Raw genomic sequence first — 16334 nt, 5'->3', positions numbered from 1 at the left:
CATCCAGCCTGTGTGCTGGTGAAAAGAAGAAAGGGGGGAAGGGAAGGGGAAGAAAGAAAGGTGGGAAGGACTAGCTGATGAGAGATGGTGGGTAAAGCATCTGGTCACTTTCATGCAGCAGGACTCTTGGGCAAATTGCCACGTGCGACCTGGAGCCTCTCCTTCTATTCTCATCTGTGAGTTTTCTCAGAAGGCAAAAGATTATAAAAATCATTCCACCTTGTTAAGAAACACCAAGAGACCATATTCTGAACTATTTACTATCTACGTCATTGCTCTACAACGTCATAAAGCGTGCGGATCATTCAATCATGTCAGGGTGCCTCTGCGGTAGCCTACACCCGCATCTACCATCAGAGGCGATGCCAGTCTGAGGATTCTGCCTTCAACTGTAGTTTCCTTGGCTTTAGGAGAAATTATGGTGACACAATATTCCAGAAAATTACCAACTTGGAAAACAGAAGATTCCAGGTCTTCCCATTTCTGGGTTTTTAATCAACCAAAAACAAGAGGCAGTGTTAGCAGCCCAAGGTTCAAGGCTACTCTGTCACTAACCAGCTGCTTAATCTTGGACAGTCACTTTACCCCCCTGGTCCTCACCATCCTCCTCTGTAAAACAACTTCTGGCACAAATGTCTATTTTTTCAACATTTCTTATAGTAAATGAAAACCAAAGTTCTGAGTTGAGTATTACAAATCGTTCTTAGTGGATGAACGGATTTGTAAAACACCATATGTTCTAGATCTGCCCATTCTGTTTCTGTAATAAACATGTAAGTGTGAGTTGCTTAGTTAAATAAAAGTGTAATTTCTCATTGCAGATAAGTGAGATTTACCAGTCCCTGGATGAAACGCTTGGAAAGTCTTTAAATGCCAGAGTTGACTGCCATTTCGAAGAAAAGAAAATAGATGGTTTTGAAAAGTTCATGCTGTTTCTTCATTGAATTTTAGGTGAGTGAGTCTGAGACAAGAAATTTAAGATGGACATTGAACTATTTCCCCTTAAAGTGTTTCTCTTCTTTGCATGAAAAGAAAATGGGGTTCAATATAACCAGCATTTTATACTTTTAATGAGGTGCCGCATAGTGAAAGACTCAGTTTCTGTGCCTTTTGTTTATTTATTTTTATTATCAGAAACGATCTTGAATGATGAGGTGTAAGACACAGAGATGACCTTGACATCTCTTGCTGATTTCTATTAAGCAGATGTAGTAATGCTTCATTCTATTGTACAGGTCATCAAGTTTTTAAATATATAACAGTATTTAATATCAAAGTAATAAGCAAAAATGAGCTAAGACCATGTTTTAGTGATATAAATGAGAGAAAAATTTAATGGTGATAATGACAGTTTAGTCATTACAGGTCTGGGTGTGATATAAGGCTAACATTTCAGAGGCTGCCGGCTGGGAGATGTCATATTGCTTAATTTAAGGCAGGGCATGGTTTAGGTTAGGTGTGGTTTTCAAACTGCTGTGCACAATTAATCATGCATATGTGCTCACACACTAAGCTTTGTTTTCCTGATCATGAGATAGATGGATATATATTTTTTACATCACCATACATAATTACCCTTCCGTGCTACAAAAGACGTGAGCGTACAAATTGCTGACTATTAGTCTGCAATATGCCACTGTCATTTCTCAGCAGATCAGAGAGGAATAGAGGAATTGAGTGGTGGTCTTATTGAGGAAATTGTGCGGCTTTTTCCACCTCCTCCTGAGTCCTGTTTTCAAAGTGTGGCTTTATTATCTACTTTAAAGAATGGTGATTTCCAGAACGTCGGAATGTACCTCTGTTCACAGTTCTGAATAAAACAATGCAACTGACAGAGCATTGACCACTGTCTAAATCTAATCCAAAACGACAGTGATGACTCCTTTCTACCTTTTATTAACTTCAAAGTGAAGGTGGATTATTGTCTCGTCATCTTAAGGGGGTGTAAATTTGGTTTATTGAGGTCATGTGTGGAACTAAAATGGTGATTTCATTTATTTACAAGATATTTGTTGAATGTAATTCCCAGGAGCTAAACTTAATGCCCTTTAAAAACATCAGTAAATCAGTTTGCCTAGTGTAACATTGCTCCGGAGGAGAAAATGAACATGGAAAACTTATTTTCTTAACTTACTTAACTCCCAGCTTTCCACTGTGCTGGTCTGGGCCTGTTTTTAACTTCGCATCCGCTCCTTGCCCTGCTCCTATTCTGCTGATTCCCTGGGGGCTGAACCCTAGAGGCTGGGTTTTCCAGCCCCCAGACCCACCCCCTGTTGCCTCTAGCTTCCCGCAGTGACCTTGAACTCTGAGCTCCAGTAATGTCACCTCTTCCCTCCGTCCCTTGAGACTTGTGGGTAGTGGTGTCTGTGGCTTCCTGCTGGTACTAACCTCCAGGTTGATTTGCTATCCTTAGTTTAGCTTCTCAATTCTTCCATCACCTGTATAACAATTTTCCTGTATTAAATTCCATCTGTTTTGAATATTTAGACTGTTTTCTCTTTTCTTGGTTAGATCCTAACCAACCCATCAGTGCTTCATTAATTTCTCCCAAAATTATTGGAAGAAAAGTGAACAGGGATTACTTGCTTCTCCCAAGGAAAATAAATGATTCTCAGGAAAGAAAATTTTAAGTTAAATGTAAAGCTGGATATTTTTACACTGAAAAAAACTAACCTAATATATTTAAAGCCATATTCTAAGCTATACAGTATCGCAGCATTAACTCGTTAGTGTTAACAGAGTCTTTGTCAATATTCCCATTTTGCGTATCAAGTTAATGGGAAGATTTTTTAAATTCTCAGATATGCACCAAATATGAGTTTTACTTTTCTAATATTCGCATTTCACAAGCTTCTGTACGACCAGTATAAGAACTTCCTAGGGCATCAGTCTCATTCCTACATTCACATTTAAATCTCAGGCTTCAGATTTATTTTATTATGGATCTGATCACTGTCTTTCAGTAATGGTTGTTTGCTATTTGAAGATCCCTTATGGTCCGAACATTTCCCATGTGCCTTAATAAAAACTGAGTATACTGGAAAGCAAAGTGATGAGGATGCCAAAGTCTGTCCTTTTTGACAGGTAAACGATTCACCGCTGCCCAGCAACCCCACTCACTCTAAAGGGCTTCCTGGATATTAAAGAGGCTTTGTACTTAATCATTTTGGCACTTCACTTGGTTATTTTCAACGCGAGTGCCTCAGTATTTTCATTTCCTTCTCATTTATTTATGTAGACATTTTCCTTTTCAATCTTTTCTCAGAGGTCATGATGACTGCTCGCATGTCCATCTTAATGTATTGTGGGTACACTCACAAGGACATGGTGTCCCTTCTACCAACAAATTTTCATCTGTTCAACCAATGTCAGTGTTAAACCTGCAATGCCTAACTGAGAATCCTTTTAGACAATGTGAAAATGAGGTCGTGAGCATGATTTCCTGGACCCCTTCATAACCTAAAATTGGGAGACACAGGGATGTGTAGCTTAATGGTATGGTTTAAAATGCACTATATAACTGGTGTCCTCACATCTTCCTTAGTTTGGTACAACACCGAAAATTCTAATCATTCAATTTCTCTCTAGTTTATGGAAATGAGGCTTTATAAAGTCGTATTCAGAAAAAATAGTCTTGGGAAGAGAAATACACCCATTAATAATGCATACTACATTACACATAAAGTCGAATGAATTAGCAAGGAAGAAACTCCTGAGACAGTGATGCAAACACTCAGCTTCTGAGCGTTTGGTACACATAAGTGGGCAGAGACTACTGAAATCATCTCACTAACTTTGTAATACTGCCTGGTGGGTGAAGGGGAACACCCATCATAAAAGGTAACTCAGGCCGAACATACCTTAATGTCATATTGGAGGAGGGGGTAGGAGAAGTGGAATTATTAGTCCTGAAACTAATGAGCAACATTATGAATAGATATTTTAAACCACTGGTGCCCAAAGAGTTGTAGAAAGTGCTTTAACCAAGATATAGTCGTAGTACTTCTGCTGAACCACAGAATATGATGTTGGAAAAATCAAGTGCTATCCATCTGTTAAGGGAAATCATCTGTTATCCTCATCTTTGTGTTACCAAGTCCAAGCTCTTACTGCTCACTGCACAACAGGCCAATAAATTGAAAGACAAGTTATTGGGACAAGGAATAATGACTTTATTTGGAAAGCTGGCAGACAAAGAAGATGGTAGACTCGTGTCCCAAAGAACTATCTTGCCTGAGTTAGAATTCAAGCTTCTTTTACACTAAAAGGGGAGGCAGTAAAGTCAAACATTTCCTGGTTCTGGTCAGCCAGATGTGTTAATTTCTTCCTCCCTGCAGTCATTCACAGGTGGGCCTAGTCAGGATGTTTCCTGTGAGCTAAACAAAGGTATCTTAGCTTAACTCTCATTACCTGGGAAGAAGGGTTCCCAGAAATGGGCCATTATGTATAATTTAAGCTTATAGACAGCATCCTTTTAGTGATTAACTTGTAATCGTATACAAAAGTTCTTCCCTATTATATTTGCATCCCTGGAAACAAGCACAGTGCTTGGCACACTGTACATAATTTCTAAACAAACAATTGGTGAGAAAGGACATAGGTACAAAGCAATTGCTGGTTAATGCTTACTGAGTTCCTACTTTATACCAAACGCTGTTTTGTATGAACATATACTTCATTTCATGTTTGAACAAATCTATATGTAATATTATCATTTCCTTTTTTAAGGATGAGGAAACTAGGGCCCAGGAAGGTTAGATAACCTGCCTGAGGTTCAGTAAATTGGGGTGAAAATTCAAATCCAGGCAGTCTGGCTTAGAGCCTGAGCACTTAATTATTATACTGCACTGTCTCCTGTGTAATATAGTCATCAAGTAACTTTAAAACACAGAAGCAACACTGTTTATTATCTTAAAATGTATGTCATTCTAGAATAAACCTGTATTAAGAAATCTTGCTCAAACCTCTAACAGCCTCACTTTGAACACAAATTCCCTCTTTTCAGTGTTCCTAAGCTCCTTTCCTTTTAAAACATGACTGCCTAAATCAACTTCCTAATTGACATTCAGATCTCATCATTTCCATTCTTTAATGGTTTGTCCTGATGTTAATATTTTAAAACCCTATTGCTCTTTCATGCCATTTGCTTAATGGAAGAATGTATAATCTTGAGCAGCAAGTTACTTAAGCTCTCTGAGCTTCACATTCCCCCCCCCGAAAAGATATATCCAATTTGTTGCGAAGACTAGAAAATAATATCCATAAAACAACAAAGTACAGTTCCTGGTATGTAATAGGTACCCAGCAGAACAGCAACTGACCTAGTTAACCTCACCCACTTCAATCTCAAAGCCAGTGTTGGCTGCCCCATCAACTGCAGAGCAAAATCTGCCTCCTATATTACTTAGCATGTCATAACAGAAGCACAGCAGACCCCTGGAGTCTCAGCACCTGCCTTTGTTCCTCATCAGTTGACCTTTGCTAACATGGGGATGATCTGCCTTCTCTGAGCCATGCGCTTTTTGCCTTCACTTTTGCTCGTGCTGGTTCTTCTGACTAGACGTTCCTCACATCCATACCCCCCTCCAAATCCCCCCTCACCCACAAGCACATATGCACTCTTCAGAGACTTGGCATATCTTAGTCATCTTTCAAGATCCACCACCTCTATTGCTACTATGGGTTCAGTGAAGTCATTGATGAACTCCTCCTGGCTCAACAGTTATCAGTCCTATCTCTGAATTCACGTAGCCCTTTGGGCCATTTCTAGGAGATCAGCTCCTATTGTAGACAAGAGAAAGAAAAACCATCTCATTCAGTCACTCACAGTCTCATGTAATTCCTCATGTTATCTGTCCATCTTCCCTTTGTCAAGGACAAGTACCAAGGTTTTTGGTTAGTATTTGAATCTTCTTTACCAAGCTCAGAGTAGTCCCTTCTGGTTTTGAATGAAGCATGAAACGTCATATTTTGAGAAAAGTTTGAGTGTTTTTAGTGTGGTGAAGATTCTCATACGTCGCCCAGCCATTACAACAAAAGGGGAGCGCTCCATCAGGGGAAAGGGGACCTTCTAGGGAGGATCTGTACCATTCTGTGCCAAGCACCAAAACAGATGCTCCACAAACGTTATCTTATTTAATTTTCATAACAACCCTTCAAATTGCCTATTATTTCCCTTCTTATTTAGACAAAAGCTAGGATTCCAAGAGTTAAGGTAAATTGTTAATGTCATATTTCTGGTAAGTGGCAGGACAAGAATGTTAAGTCATACCTTTCTACTGCAGCAAATTGCCACTCTAAAAGAGCTTTCCGTTTAATCCTATAAGAAGAATATGTTTGTAACATAATGCTAGAATTTTCCGTTTAAAATATTCCCTTAGGGTAAGCAATTTATAAGTCCACAAATCTTTTTTTCATGGCAAATAAGTTTATGTTTAGGTTGGTGCTAAAAATAGCACTATTTCTGTTCAACAAGAGTTTAAAAGATATAACACCTTGTGGTTCTGACACCTATTTGTGCAAAAACCTCATTTATTAATGTGAGCATAAGCCTGAAAATGATATCTAAAGCTGTAGACTGATAGAATTTGAGGGCTAAATGTTATGTCGAATCTCCACTAGAACTGGGGACTTTTAAAGGCAAGGAATTCTCTTCCTTTTTCCTCCTTAAGAATATTTATGAAATGAATATTTATAACTAATTATGAAAGGATTTGTATTGGATGCGAAATAAAAATTTCTCTAGACATAATGACACTATTAGCACTTCTTAAGAGAGTACATAAACTTGTTCTGAATTTTTTTAAATCATATGATTCAAATACCACGTATAATATAAGAATAGTAACTGATATGAAATAAAACTCCAAGGTTTCAAAAAAGGAAAGACAAATATGATATCACTTATATGTGGAATCTAAAAAATGATACAAATGAACTTATTTACAAAACAGAAATAGATTCACGGACATAGAAAACAAACTTATGGTTACCAAAGGGCAAAGGTGGATAGGGATAAATCAGGAGTTTGGGATTAACATATACACACTACCATACATAAAATAGGTAAAGAACAAGGACGTACAGTATAGCACAGGGAACTATATTCAGTATCTTACAATAACCTATAATGGAAAAGAATCTGAAAAAGAATATATATCTACACATATATATGTATATAACTGAATCACTTTGTTGTACACCTGAAACTAGCACAACATTGTAAATCAACTATACTTCAACCAAAAAAAAAAAAGCAATCCTCTGACTTCATTTTAACTGCAAAAATCAGTATCCAGAGAAGGTTCCTTCTTTTTGTGAAAAATCCTAATGATTCTTATGACACATTTTTATACCTATAATGATCATTCATTTGTTCTTTAAATATATATTACACATCTCTTATGTTCCCTGACCCTGCGCTAGGAACCTGGTAGCCTGGGACAAATAAGGTATAATTCTTCTGAGTAATATTCTAGTTAGACTTGCCACAGATTATGTCTTAGCACTGTAGAATTTCAGCATCATGGGGGACATTTTAGATTGTCTAACCTAGACCCCTGTTCTTGTCCGTTCAGGCTACAATAACACAATACCAGAGACTATGTAGTTTATTAAAGACAGAAATTTATTTCTCACAGTTCTGCAGTCTGAGAAGTACAAGATCAAGACACCAGCATGGTCAAGTTCTGGTGAGGGCCTATTTCCTGCTTCATAGCAGGTGCTTTGTCTCCTGTCCTTATATGCAAAAGGGGCTTAGGAGCTCTGTTAGGCCTTTTTTATAAAAGCACTAATCTCATTCACGAGGGCCTCACACTCATGACCTAATCACCTCCTGAAGTCCCCACATCTCATACCATCACATTGGGCATTAGGATTTCAACATACGAATTTTGGGGGGACACAAACATTCAGATCACAGCAGCCCCTTAATTTTACATTGAGGAAGTTGAGACCCAGAAAAGTTAAGTAATACCCCCAATATCAGCAGCAAAGCCACACCTAGGACCTATCTGAGTCTCTTACCATCTAGCTGCTCTCCTCCATGAAACAAACAAGCCAATATTCCTATATTCTTGATCTTATTTTCCCCCAAGAGAAGTTTCCACATGTAAGGAGAGAAGACTGAGGAAATAAGCTTGATTTGGGTTTTATTTATAATACATAGAAGTAGGGTTACTATTCATCAAGGACTTACTGAGAATTAACTAAATATCAGGAGCTTTGCTAGGTGCTGGACATCTGCCTATGCAAAACCAGAAATGTCTTCCTGGCCCACATCATGCTTACTGTCTTGCGTGCATGTGTGTGAAACCGTAGCATAAAAGCCCTAAATTGCCCTTTAATGGGAATCTCAAAACAGCCCAACTGATGGTAGGCATAATGTGATGCAAAAAAATGGCAACTAAAGTGATTGTAACATATTCACTGTAAAATAATGCAGTCCATAAGTACATTATCTATAAAAACAAAAAGATACTTGTCTGTGTCTTTGGCTTACTGCTGTTATATGGATAACTTAACATTCCAGAAGTGAAAAATAAGTTTTAAAAATACGAGCATATGTGCTGTGCTGATCTTTGAGTAATATAAATATGTAATATCTTAGAAAAAATAAGAATTCTATTCGCATTTCCAGATTATGTCCCTGCCTACTGGGTTATCTTTTGTTGGTTGATTTTTCCCAGAAGTTTGCAGAATGCTATTTACCTTTACATAAGTATGATTTGAAAAATTGTGATCATCACAAAAATGGATGGAACAATGTTTTCCTGTCAAAACACTAAGGATTATGATGTTTACAAAAGTTAATAACAATGTGCTTTCATGCTAGTATATTCGTATGAGTGACTGTTTATTGTTTTAGCTTGCATTTTAATCAATTGATTTTTTTTGTAACTTTCAAAATCTGACTTTTAAATCTGTACAGTGTTTATTTTAGCAAAATCTTAAACTGTGAATCTGATAGTTCCAGATCATCAAAGCAGTTGAGTAAGGTAGTTCTCTATTCTGTCAATTCCTAACAATTCTGTAACCATGAGCTAGAAATTTTACCGTTTATGTATCTAATATGCTTTCAGACTCAGATAAACACTTGCCATAATCTTTCTTCCAATTCTAGGTGCATAGATAAGTAAGATGGCTGTCTTTTTCTAAAAACATGTTTTTATCATTATACCATTCCTTCCTAATATATATGAACAACTCCTAGAACCACATGGTTTCCTTTCTGAGTTGAATTTCTTTCCCAGAGTAGGAGCAGCAACAAAAGGCACATAGGGGGATAAGACTACATTCTTTTTTATCTTATCCAGATAAGACTACATTCTTTTTTTTTTTTTTTTGATAGAAGTGTAGTTGATTTACAATGTGTTACTCTCTGCTGTACTGCAAAGTGACTCAGTTATACACATAGATCCATTCTTTCTTATGTTCTTTTCCATTATGTTTTATCCCAGGATATTGAACATAGTTCCATGTACTATACAGTAGGATCTTGTTGTTTATCCATTCTAAATGCAATAGTTTGCATCTACTAACCCCAAACTCCCAGTCCATCCCTCTCCCTTGACAACCACAAGTCTGTTCTCTAGGTCTGTGAGTCTGTCTCTGTTTCATAGATAGGTTCATTTGTGCCACATTTTAGATTCCACATATAAGTGATATCATATGGTATTTGCAGACAAGACTATGTTCTTACCATTCAGCCATAGCAAATGAGCCTCTCATGACCTCAGTTCAATAGGACCCCTGATTTAGCGCCCCCCCACCTCAATTCGTATACCTCCTACGTGGCCAACAATGCCACCTTGAGTAATACAAAACATGCCACCACCTCAAACCCTGCCACATTGCCACAATACTTTGAATTCTCTCTTGGCAAGAAACTTTTGCAGACATTAGACACAATGATAAGATAACCCTAATATAAAAACCTTCCTAGTTTCTCCTGGAGTCTCCCTTCCTACAGTACAAGGAGTGAAAGGGTCTGAGAAGCAGGGTTTGTAAACCCCTGTCCTAAACTCAGTTCTTAACCGGAATTCCTCCCGCCGATAAAAAGGACTCTGAGATTTTCCATATCATCCAGGTCTGAGGCTGTGGTGTGTAAGGCTGTCCCCTTGTAAGCACGAAGGCTTTTCAGGAAAGTAGTATTAATCCACTTTCTGAAAGATAGTAAAGGCCCTCCTCATATTTTGTCTTACGTAATAACAAAGATAATCGTCTAGTTCAGCTCATGAGTGCCTTCTCATTAAAATACTCAGATCCCTTTCATACTCACACGTAGAGTCCATGCTTAATGTATACTTACTGCAATGAGCTGCGGTTGCCTGGTAACCAGTGGAGGTGTATCCGAGAGTCTGAAGAACATGAATGAATAAGTGAACCATTGACATTAGTTTCAGCTGGGTGACCCACACCTTAATTCTGCACTAGCCATCCCAGACGTTTCTGATGGGCTGGTGGAACAGTAGCTTTCTCAGAAGTAGCTCATTAAATCATGAAAGTGAGAATTAGCATTTAATGTAATGTTCCTTTCTGTGGTCTGATAGGGGTTCAGGGAATGACCATAGAAGCAAAGAGACTGGATCCCAACATCTTTGATATAGTTTTTACAGGATACAGAATGAAATGTCTACTAGGGCTCACACTCTCAAACAGCTTTTTCTGAATGCTTGTGATTCTGTTTGATCAGTTTTGGGAGGACATTATTTCAGCATTTATTCCATTCTTTGATAATATTACCTTTTCCAAATTAAATTTTTTTCTTATACTTTTTATTTTTTCGCCAGCTTTCCTGAGATATGATTGACAAATAAAAATTGTATATATTTAATATACAATATGATTTTTAAAGATGTACAATATGATGGTTTAATATACAATATGCATTGGGAAATGCTTACCACAATCTAGTTAGTTAATACATCCATCACCTCACAGAGTTACTGTTTTTTTGTGTGTGTGGTGAGAACACTTAAGATCTACTCTGTTGGAAACAGACTCACAGACATAGAGAACAGACTTATGGTTGCCAAGGGGGAGGGGGGTTGAGAGAGGGATGGACTGGGAGTTTAGGGTTAGTAGATGCAAACTGTTATATATAGAATGGATAAAAAACAAGATCCTACTGTATAGCACAGGAAACTATATTCAATATTCTTTGATAAACCATAATGGAAAAGAATATGAAAAAGAATGTATATATATGTATAACTGAATCACTTTGCTGTACAGCAAAAACCAACACAACATTGTAAATCAACTATACATCAATAAATTTTTTTAAAAAGATCTACTCTGTTGGCAAATTTCAAGTATACAGTACACTATTATTAAATGTACATTAGATCTCCAGGACTTATTCATCTTATAACTGAAAGTCCAAGTTGAATTTTTAAGGATTCATTTCTCCCCCTGTTGAAAGTCCATTGTTTTAAAAAGCAGCACAGAAGCAAAGGCAAAGTGGACTTTTAGCGGTTGGTGAAATTAACCCATAAAATAAAAAATACCTGATACATTTTGAAGAAAATACCAACAATAGCTCAAAGGTCACCCACATAACACCATTCTGTTCTAACTGGGCTGCTTTCTTGTATGCCTGGGGACTTAAACCCCAGGGTAAAATACTGCCCCTTGAGTATTTTACTCAAGTAGATAGGAGAAGGGACATTCCATTTTTATGAAGACAGCAATTACTAAACAGTTGAGTTGAAATCAAAATTAGCATGAATTTTTAAGGGGAAAAATCAGACATCAAGGAAATGCTAGCGTTGGAAAGTGATTCTGCCGTCAGACCCCACCCTCACGTCCTGCTGTTCCTTCACCTTCCTGTGCCCACGGAGAGGGAAATCTGAAGTACACCAGACAAGATACACACTTCAGTGCTTTAGAAAGAAGGATGATTTTTACTTAAAATAGGAAAAATGTCACTAGTCATAACAAAGCCATTTGTGTGGACTGTGCCCTATATGTAGACAGGACAGAAAATCATCTACCTCTGTCTCTGAAGAGGTGTACAGAGACCTGCCCACCTGACTCTAAAGCAGTGGTTCTCAGCCAGGGGCCTGAGAGTGTGGAGGGCTATTAGCATCTAGTGAGTGGAAGCCAGGATGCAGCCAAATGTGCTACAATGCTCAGAACAGTCTCTTAAAGGAAAGAATTTATCTGCCCCCGAATGTCAATAGTGCCAAGATTTAGAAATATTAAGAGCCACGGTACTGTGTACAAGGCTCCACATTAGGTACTTCCGTATGTTATCTATCTAATATGCACCACCATTCCACTAGCTAGGTAATAGTATCATCCTCACTTTTAGATGATGAAATTGAGGCTCAGAAGGTTAAGAAAGTTGCTCAAGGCCATGCAGTCAGCAAGGAGTGCACCGTGAATTCAAAGTAGACGAGATTCCAAAGATCTGCTCCCCTCAACCCACTATGCTCCTCTGTTCAGAATACCTACATCAGCCGCCTTCTGTGCTCTGTGAAACTGCGTGTCCAGAGGGTCCCTATTAAAATGCATGTGTGTCATCTGGGCAGGCTGACAAGAGGTGAATCATGCTATTCGTCCATCCCCACAGTCTAGAGTGAATTGCCTGGGTGCTAGGGATGTGGACTGGACCAGAGGAGATGATGATGTTAAAAGGGGAGACAAAAGATTCCTGAAAAAGGAAGTTTCACTTTAAAAAGCCTCTCTTTGGAAGTTAACTTTGGTGGGGAAGATGGGATCCCAGGACAGAACTTGGGGTATAGAAAAGGCCAATTGTGCACCGTAGATCTGACGGTATGAAATAGAGTATCTGAGGAGGCAAGCATCTCGTTCTAAAGGACATGACAGGCTAATTTCTCCTGTTGTAGAAGCCCCCTGGCCTCCCCCTCAGTGAATCTGAGCTACCAGAAGAGGAAGGGCAGCCGTTAGGCCGGGGAAGGGCAGCACCCCCAGGAAATGTCAATAATCACCAGACAGGAAGCAAACAATTCACTTTAGCCAACACTTGGGGAAGAGAGAACCCCATCATCTGTAGCATGTGAAAAGAAAACACAGTTGTGATTCACAATTCCCTCAACCTAGTCCTTCACGCAATCTAGCATGGGCTGCTTTTCAGGACTTCTGGGATGGCCGGCTGAGTCCTATACTTTCACGCTCTTCTTGGGCCTTAACTCACCACTCACTCAGCCTGTTCACCAGCCTTACAGAATCATTCGCTGTTTCCTCATCCACCAAGTTTTCTTTTCTCCCTGAGTCTCTTTTTTGAGTGAAGAGACCTTTCCCAGAAACTCCCTTTATTAGTTTCCTAAGGCTGCTTTAACAAATTACCACCAATGAGGTGGCTTAAAACAACAGAACCTTATTCTCTCGTAGTTCTGGAGGAGAGAACACTGAAGCCGAGGAGCTGGCAGAGCCATGCTCCCTCCGGTCTCTAGGGAAGAATCCTTCCGGGCCTCTTCCTAACTTCTGGTGGCTCCAGCAATCATTGGAATTCCTTGGCTTGTAGTTGTGAGACTCCAACCTCTGCTTCTGTCTTCACATGGTCTTCTCTGTGTGTGTCTCTCTCCATCCTTTCCTCTTCTTTTTTTTTTTTTTTTTGAGACAGAGACTGATCATTCATTTATTCAACAAGTATTTATTGAGCATTTACTATATGACAGCACTCATATAGGAACTTAGGATAAATCATTGAACAAAACGGACGCATATCCCTGATTTTGTTGAGTATTCCTTCTAGTGCTGTGTGTTGAAGACAAGATCAAATCTTACTTCAAGACAATCCTGGGCTTTCCAGTTTTGTGTCGATAAATTACTAATTTTGTTTAAATCAGTTTGTATTATGTTTTATCATTTGGACCTAAAATGACCCTGCCTAACACAGGCAGTATAGACTTAAAAAATATCTGTGTTGCATGACACAGTACTCTGCCTTCTTTACTAATTGTGCCCAGCTGAAAATTTAAGAATATCCATCAATTTCCAAATTCAGAAAGGTTCGCAATTATTTATCCTTTGTTCCTTCAAAAACTATTTACTGAATAACTACTGGAGCTGGGATGAAATTGGTGCACAGTTGACTAACTTCTCTGCGGAGCTTACAGTGTGTCAGATGACAGATATTAAACTAATGAATACCAAAATATATTTATGTGTATATAACATTTCAGATCATGATAGTGCCATGAGAAAAGTGTCATGAATGAAAAGAATGGTACATCACAGAATGCCAGCGGGGAGATTAACATAGACATGCTGATCAAGTAAGAACAGGTTAAGGAACATTACACCTGGTTTAGTGAACTCGACAGATGATTTTTTTTTTTTTCACAACTCACACACGCACACACACTGTATTTTATTTTTACAAGAGATAAATAAACTGACACCAAGCATGGTAAACGGATGACCACAACAAAAGCAACAATGAATGCAATTACCAAACATGAAACACACTCATACTATGTCATAATATTGACATTCAGTCCAGGAATCCTCCACCGTAACAGCTCCTTTACTTTGCAGTGAATTGATTTGTATATTTTTTGCCTCTGAGTCCTTGTGGGATTTTTTATTATTATTCAAACAGAAAGTCACAAAAATTATAATCATCCTCATCAGTTCACTCAGTCCCATGTAATTTTTTTATCTTGATCTTTTGTTAGCACTTTTGTGAAGTCATCAGTTTTCCATCAGAGTTCTGAAAATGCTTATTCATTCAGTTCAGCAGTATAGTCAGTTACCAGAAACCTGTACTGGTCAGAGTCTTTTCCATGAATTCCTTGAATATGAAACCTTTTCATAGGAACATTTTTGCGAAAGCATCAGAGTACACCCGGAACTGTCTGTAAATGACAAAAAGACTTAAAAATGACCACGGTTAAAGATTTGATGAAAGTTCATAATAATGCAATTGACAAGAAAATTTAGTTATTTCTGAGACATTTTAAAGTAATAACTAGAATTATGACATAACATTATACCAGAACATATAAGATTTTTAGAAATTTCATGTAATGTCTGAAACATTTATATTAACGTATTTCCATATAAATAACCCAAAGAAAGTTTAGTATTAGTTGCTTTTTCTGATTGTTTCTTTCTTTGTTTATACTGCAGTTTCTTATTCGTCATCAATTTTATACACATCAGTGTATACATGTCAATCCCAATCGCCCAATTCAGCACATCACCATCCCCACCCCACCACGGTTTCCCCCCTTGGTGTCCATACATTTGTTCTCTACATCTGTGTCTCAACGTATGCCCTGCAAACCGGTTCATCTGTACCATTTTACTAGGTTCCACATACATGTGTTAATATATGATATTTGTTTTTCTCTTTCTGACTTCACTCTGCATGACAGTCTCTAGATCCATCCACGTCTCAACAAATGACTCAATTTTGTTCCTTTTATGGAATGAGTAATATGAGTAATATTCCATTGTATATATGTACCACATCTTCTTTATCCATTCGTCTGTTGATGGGCATTTACGTTGCTTCTATGACCTGGCTATTGTAAATAGTGCTACAATGAACATTGGGGAGCATTCTTTTTGAATTATGGTTTTCTCTGGGTATATGCCCAGTAGTGGGATTGCTGGATCATATGATACTCTTTTTAGTTTTTTAAGGAACCTCCATACTGTTCTCCGTAGTGGCTGTATCAGTTTACATTCCCACCAACAGTGCAAGAGGGTTCCCTTTTCTCCACACCCTCTCCAACATTTGTTGTTTGTAGATTTTCTGAGGATGCCCATTCTAACTGGTGTGAGGTGATATGTCATTGTAGTTTTGATTTGCATTTCTCTTAGTGGTGTAATTAGTGGTGTTGAGAAGCTTTTTATGTGCTTCTTGGCCATCTGTATGTCTTCTTTGGAGAAATGTCTATTTAGGTCTTCTGCCCATTTTTGGATTGGGTTGTTTGTTTCTTTAATATTGAACTGCATGAGTTGTTTATATATTTTGGAGATTAATCCTTTGTCCGTTGATTCGTTTGCAAATATTTTCTCCCATTCTGAGGGTAGTCTTTTCATCTTGTTTATGGTTTCCTTTGGTGTGCAAAAGCTTTGAAATTTCATTAGGTCCCATTTGTTTATTTTGTTTTTATTTCCATTACTCTAGGAGGTGGATCAAAAAAGATCTTGCTGTGATTTATGTCAAACAGTGTTCTTCCTATGTTTTCCTCTAAGAGTTTTATATTGTCCGGTCTTACATTTCGGTCTCGAATCCATTTTGAGGTTATTTTTGTTTATGGTGTTACGGAGTGTTCTAATTTCATTCTTTTACATGTAGCTGTCCAGTTTTCCCAGCACCACTTATTGAAGAGACTTTCTTTTCTCCATTG

The 16334-nt window shown here is 38.0% G+C and overlaps 1 protein-coding gene across 7 annotated transcripts in view; it reads left to right on the top strand.

Moving 5' to 3' along the window:
- Positions 1–16334, top strand: part of DTNA (dystrobrevin alpha) — a 297328-nt gene that overhangs the window by 70893 nt on the left and 210101 nt on the right. For all 7 annotated transcript variants that reach the window (XM_032603037.1, XM_032603036.1, XM_032603038.1 and 4 more), the window contains exon 2: positions 822–951. The gene's annotated coding sequence lies outside the window, so the exon portion shown is untranslated. The remainder of the gene's footprint in view (positions 1–821; positions 952–16334) is intronic.

This window comes from Phocoena sinus, chromosome 14 (assembly GCF_008692025.1).
Source record: "Phocoena sinus isolate mPhoSin1 chromosome 14, mPhoSin1.pri, whole genome shotgun sequence".
Classification (NCBI taxonomy): Eukaryota; Metazoa; Chordata; class Mammalia; order Artiodactyla; family Phocoenidae; genus Phocoena; species Phocoena sinus.
The sequence above is the reverse complement of the archived record's forward strand: the minus strand, read 5'-3'. Positions and strand labels throughout refer to the sequence as shown.